The 5,944-nt window shown below is 40.4% G+C and overlaps 1 long non-coding RNA gene across 2 annotated transcripts; it reads left to right on the top strand.

Annotated features, from left to right (window-relative positions):
• Window positions 1–473: 473 nt before the first annotated feature.
• LOC116732807 (uncharacterized) lies at window positions 474–1,784 on the top strand. Of its 2 annotated transcripts, XR_004341892.1 has the most exons (3): window positions 474–492; window positions 609–692; window positions 1,192–1,784. It is a non-coding gene; the product is annotated as an uncharacterized LOC116732807 (long non-coding RNA). The 2 variants fall into 2 exon arrangements; XR_004341891.1 differs by lacking the exon at window positions 474–492 and having other exon boundaries at window positions 590–692.
• The last annotated feature ends 4,160 nt before the right edge of the window (window positions 1,785–5,944 follow it).

Genomic DNA, 5,944 nt, shown 5'->3' on the forward strand with positions numbered 1-5,944 from the left:
TTACTTGAGTAAAAATATGTTGAACTATTGCTTCTCTAACTTGAGTAAAATTTGTGGTGTAAAGTTACCCTGAGAGCTTTACAGAATCAGAAACTTTGACTTTGATTCTCTGAGCTTCTATGCACCACAAATCTGGAACAAACCACCAGAAAACTGCAGAACAGCTGAAACACTGAGTTCCTTTAAATCCAGACTAAAAACTCAACTGGTTAGAGCTGATTTCAAAACATAATCATGAAACATTGATCAATAATCTGATGTGCAAAATGTGAAGCTGTTGACTTTATATTTTTATGTTTTTATGATGTAACGCTCTTTGAAATGCCTTGTTGCTGAAAGGTGCTCTACAAATAACATTTGATTTGGCTGATTGATTGTTGCCATGTCAGTAAACTTTCCAGGGTGCGTTTCTTAGGAAGGTCAAACTAAACCACAGAAGAACACACACAGCCTCCAGCTGTTTGCATCAAACAGGAGAACACCTGCGTCAAGGTGCAGCTTCTCTGAATCTCACTCACCTTAGGATGTTTGACGCTAACACACTATGAGAGACAAAGTTCAGCTTTGACAGTCATTGAAATGCAGACTTGTCTGTCCTTCACTTCTAGACGTGTGCTGGAACTCGGAGACGCAGGTCTGTCCGGTCCCAGTCTGGAGCTGCTGCCTTCATCAGCATGGCTTGGACTGCCTAGGTAAGACTGTCTGTTATTCTGACATTTTATTATTATTATTATTGTTATTCACATTTATAGTTGTTCCTTCCCATTAATCCTTTAGTGATTATCTCAGATGGGGTTAGTGGATCAGTAGCTTGAACTCTCCACTAGGGGTCGTAACTAGTCGTCTAGTTTACGGTAACACCGCTGGATCTTTAGACACGGTTGCAGGATTATGAAAATGAAAACCTCAAACTCTGATAGTCGTCACATCAATGGAGACAGAAATAGAAATGGACAAAGTTCCTGATGGATGGGAAGAGAGACCAAGCTTGAACTTTTTACAGGGTTTGTTTTTGTGACAAAATGTTGGTGTTGAGCTTTTTAAAGGAAGATTTCCTGAGGTTTGCACATAATGTTTGAGTTATTAAAATACGAGGGGAAAAACTTTTCATCATCATGTAAAGCTGATGTCCAGTTGAACCACAGCAGTTTGTGAAGTCTGGTTCAAACTTTGCTCCTGTTGTCTTTTCAGGTGAAGGACCTCAAACTCCATGAAGATCCAGTCTGTGGACCGGTTCTGATCCAGACCCGGGTGTTATGAGGAAATCTCTGACACATAGCGGTTCTACTGCTGAGCGTTTCTTTGTTATAATCAAATGTGGTGAAGGGAAGTGAGTGAAACACTAAACTAATCAGAGTTTATAGTTGGTCTTCAATGAAAGAAGCTTTTTGATTCTCACGTTGTCTGAGCTCAACACATTGTAGATGTGAAACATCCCATAATGCACAGAGGAAAACAGAGAGCAGAATGAGGCTGCAGTGGTTCACAGTGAGCTTCAATGTTTCAGTCAGCTCTACAATCAGGAGGAATTTGATTTCATTTCTAGTCTCAATGATCAGTAAAGGTTTAGCAGGGATTGGTGGCTGTTACTGAGCCGTTTTTCTTCTTCTGAAGCTGAAATTTACAGAAACTCCAACATGACGTTTGTAGGTTGATGTCAGTTTTTAACATCTATAAAATTATTATCAAGTTGAGTTTTCAATTCAGAAAGTTAAAGCAGAGTTTTAACTCTTACAAATGTAAAACTGGAGCACTTCCCCCTCTTGTGGCTACAATTTGTATTACATACAAGCTATAACTGGTCATTTGTTTTAATTCTTCTAAACTTAGACAGAATAAAAGCCATTTGAGGTCAAATAAATGATTTTTTTTTTCCCATTCTGCTTTCGGCCTTTTGTAGTTTTTCTTCAGTCTTTGGATGGATTGTTGTTGTTTCTTGTTTGGTTTTCATGTTGGACATCTGATGTGCGGCGGCGACATAAAGATCAGCACTTTTGATTTCTAATCACTAAAATATTAAAGTGTGCAATGATGATTATTAATCAAACATTTTTAGTTTTTATAATAACTACTTTGGATGAAGGTGATTAAAGTTGTAATTCATGTTTTAATCAGCAAATAAACATTAAAAATAAAAGTCTGTATTTGGTCTTTTATTCATGTTGAATATCCAGGTCGGCGTGGGATATTTATGTATTTAGATTACAAAAGGCATTTATTTGACAAGATAATCAAAGTCTTTATTACTAAAGGTTTTGTTGAAATTTGATCATTTTGATGGATTTAGATGAAACTGACTGTTTTAAGGTCAAAGTTGTGTAATTGCATGAGAGCTGGAGCCGCATCAGGCCGGCAGGGCGGCATTGACCTTTGAACTCTTTGAAGAATTAATGAGCTACACCAACATTTCATTTCCCATTAATAAAGTGGTTTTGAATTCAAATTGAATTTGAAAAGCCTGCATGTAACAAGTATGAATAGTAATCTAAGCTTTAGTGAAGTTTCACAAATCACCTAAAGGTTTCACAAATCCCAAACATGGATTAAAATATTCTGTTATTAGAGCAGAATAATCCAGTCCAGGTTTGAAGAGTCCAGGTGTTGTAGTTTTTAACCTAGAGCCGATTAAAGATGCGGAAGGTGGTGAAAAATTGGGTGGAATCGCCCTTTAGTCTTTTCCCGAATCGGAACCAACTCCAGCTTGGTTCTGCAGACCGGGCTTCTGTGCTGGAGAGAGAAATATGGAGATTTAATTCATGACTCACTGGCAGGAACAGACGGCCAGACGAGGCTTTTCTGTCTCATGACCGTCGTTGAGTTTGTAATAATCGCCTCAGAGGCTGTTTTCTGTTCGGACCTGTTTTTCTGATCTCTGCTCTTCATGGTCAGCCGGCGGTTCTGTTGCGCTCAGTTTACAGGTCCACTGCGCTGCTGAAATCTGCCTGACTGGGCGGAAGTGAGGTCAGGAAGGAGTTTGATATGACGCAGTTTGAGACTCTGCAAACCAAGGATGCTGCTTGCTGCGCCCTTTTGGCCGACCAACGGAGGGGCCACTGGGAAGGCCCCAGTTAGCCCCGTATGCCAGTCCGTTCCTGGTAGAGACTGGATTCTAAACTGGGGCAGAAGAAACATTTGAGCTAATAACTGAGAAACTGAAGTGACATTATAAAACATACTGAGGTCATTTTAGTTCAGCATCAGTTTGAAATGTTACCAAACAACAAACTGTGAGTCACATCTGCTGTTCCTTGGAGCTCCACCTGTTAATTACCAGGTGTAATTATTATTATTATTATTGTCTTCATTCTTCAGCTCATCTTCCTCATATCTGTGGTGTAAATTTGAGGCAATGATGCCTTTTAGGATTCACTGGTTTTATAACCCATTACTGGACAATCCTCTGTAAATGTCCTCTGGTTTCATGAAGGAAAGGTGGAAAAACAGTTGAAGCCCAAAACAAATGTCATGTTGTGAGAAATCACTGAGTTATTAGCATCTGGTGTTTTAATACATGGCTGCAGCTGTGCTCAGTTTTCTGGTTCAGTGACATTCCTTTGCAGGTGTTTCTGTCTTACCATCAGTACAAATAACTGAACAGAATGAGCCCGGGGCAAATACCTGTCCCAGGTGTTTGGCCAATCATCACCGTCCCCTCCTCGTCTCCAGGTTTATTTAATCCGGTGACGCCAGCAGAGACCAACAGAAGCAGCAGCATCCGCCGGACAGAGACGCCAAATCGGCCCAGCAGCTCCGGTCACCAGAGAGCCACCTTCATCATCACCTTCATCATCCTCCTGTAGAGGGTAAGACCCGCTGGACGCTCTTCTGCTCATCCATGGAGACATTTCTCACAGAAAACCAAATTCTCTGAGGGGGAAAGAGGAAACATTCACAGCAACAGAGCCACGTAGAAAAACAACCGAAGATTATTACCATCTATTTGCAAAATCACCACCACAACAAGCTTTTAACCATAAATTCTCCAGATGGAGGATAGTTTCACAAAAACTTTGTTAACGTTTCATAAACTTTATGTTGACAGAAATTGATTTGGAGAAATTTTACTTCCCCAAATTGTAGCTATGTTACAAAAAAAGGTTTTTTCAATTTGGTCCAAAATCTCCACATAAATTTGCATTTTGGTGCATCTGATGATGAATTGTTAAAATATGATTCATGTTTTGATCAGTTACTTTTTACCAAATGCTTTTCTGCTCTTAATTGAGTCGTTTCCTGGACGGAAACTTTTTACTTTTACTTGAGTCAAAATATGTTGAACTATTGCTTCTCTAACTTGAATAAAATTTGTGGTGTAAAGTTACCCTGAGAGCTTTACAGAATCAGAAACTTTGACTTTGATTCTCTGAGCGTCTATGCACCACAAATCTGGAACAAACCACCAGAAAACTGCAGAACAGCTGAAACACTGAGTTCCTTTAAATCCAGACTAAAAACTCAGCTGGTTAGAGCTGATTTAGAAACATAATCATGAAACATTGATCAATAATCTGATGTGCAAAATGTAAAGCTGTTGACTTTATATTTTTATGTTTTTATGATGTAACGTTCTTTGAAATGCCTTGTTGCTGAAAGGTGCTCTACAAATAACATTTGATTTGGCTGATTGATTGTTGCCATGTCAGGAAACTTTCCAGGGTGCGTTTCTTAGGAAGGTCAAACTAAACCACAGAAGAACACACACAGCCTCCAGCTGTTTGTGTTGGCATCAGGCTGAGCACTGAATGCCAGCTGCTTCCTGTTGGACGTCGTTCCAACCAGAGTTTAGCTGCTTCGTCTGTTTGGTGTCAGGCTCTTTGTTACACAAGCAGTTTTGTGAGGTGACATGATTCAGCTCACTACCAGCGCTGCTGTTTGGATCAACCAGACTCACTACAGATCAAAACCAGGACCGGATCATTTTGAAGCCTCAGAATCTGGCAACAGATCAGAAAGAGTTGGAAGTTGCCAGATATTGCCATTAATCCACTTTAAGTTTTGGTTTAACATCAGGACTTCAGATTTCTGGGAGAAATCTGAAACAAATATCATCATTTAGGTCCTGCTGCTGATTCATCTGCCTTGTTGTCAGTAACTTTACAGCCTGTGTTTGTACAGAGGACATTTGTGGCCCCTGCAGGTGTCCCTGTGGCCCCAGGTGGCTTCCTCACCTCCAAGGAAGACAAACCAGCAACAGATTCTGCCTCAAAGGAATTCATTCATGACTGAAATAAAACGAGACATTCAAACTTCAACAATAAACTTAGCAGAAAGTAAAAACTGATTTATGTTTCATGTGATGTTCTGTTTTCCAGCTCTCTGATTGGTCGCCTCCAACATGCTCTGCCTCCTGCTCCTCTTCCTCTCTGCTGCCATGTTGCTGCCAGGTGAGTTCCTGCAGTTAGAAGCAGTTTCTGCTGAGTCAGTGAAGATGGAGGAACGGAGCTCCTGCTGCCATCTTGGTCTCCAAACAGACCAACTGATGCTGGTTTATTCATCTACAGATTGTCATGTTGCTGCCAGACTCTGGTTCTCATCTCATGTGTCTCTGTGTTTCAGGAGCTGCTGACCAGCTTGCAGTATTTGCTAGTAACACAGAGGTGGACATCAGCTCATGCCCCATCACGTACTTTGGACAGAAATACGAGCAACTTTATGTGAGTAAAATGACTGGATGAACCTCTACTAATTATTGCTTAGTCAGACGCATGATGATGATGATGATGATGATGGTGATGATGATGGTGATGGTGATGATGATGATGTTGATGATGATGATGTTGCTGATGATGATGATGATGATGTTGCTGATGATGATGATGATGATGTTGCTGATGATGATGATGATGATGATGATGATGATGATGATGATGATGGTGATGTTGATGATGATGATGATCTCTGCAGCTTCAGAGCTCTGAGTCTGCCTGCTTTTATTTTGAAGCAA

This window comes from Xiphophorus hellerii, chromosome 14 (assembly GCF_003331165.1).
Source record: "Xiphophorus hellerii strain 12219 chromosome 14, Xiphophorus_hellerii-4.1, whole genome shotgun sequence".
Classification (NCBI taxonomy): Eukaryota; Metazoa; Chordata; class Actinopteri; order Cyprinodontiformes; family Poeciliidae; genus Xiphophorus; species Xiphophorus hellerii.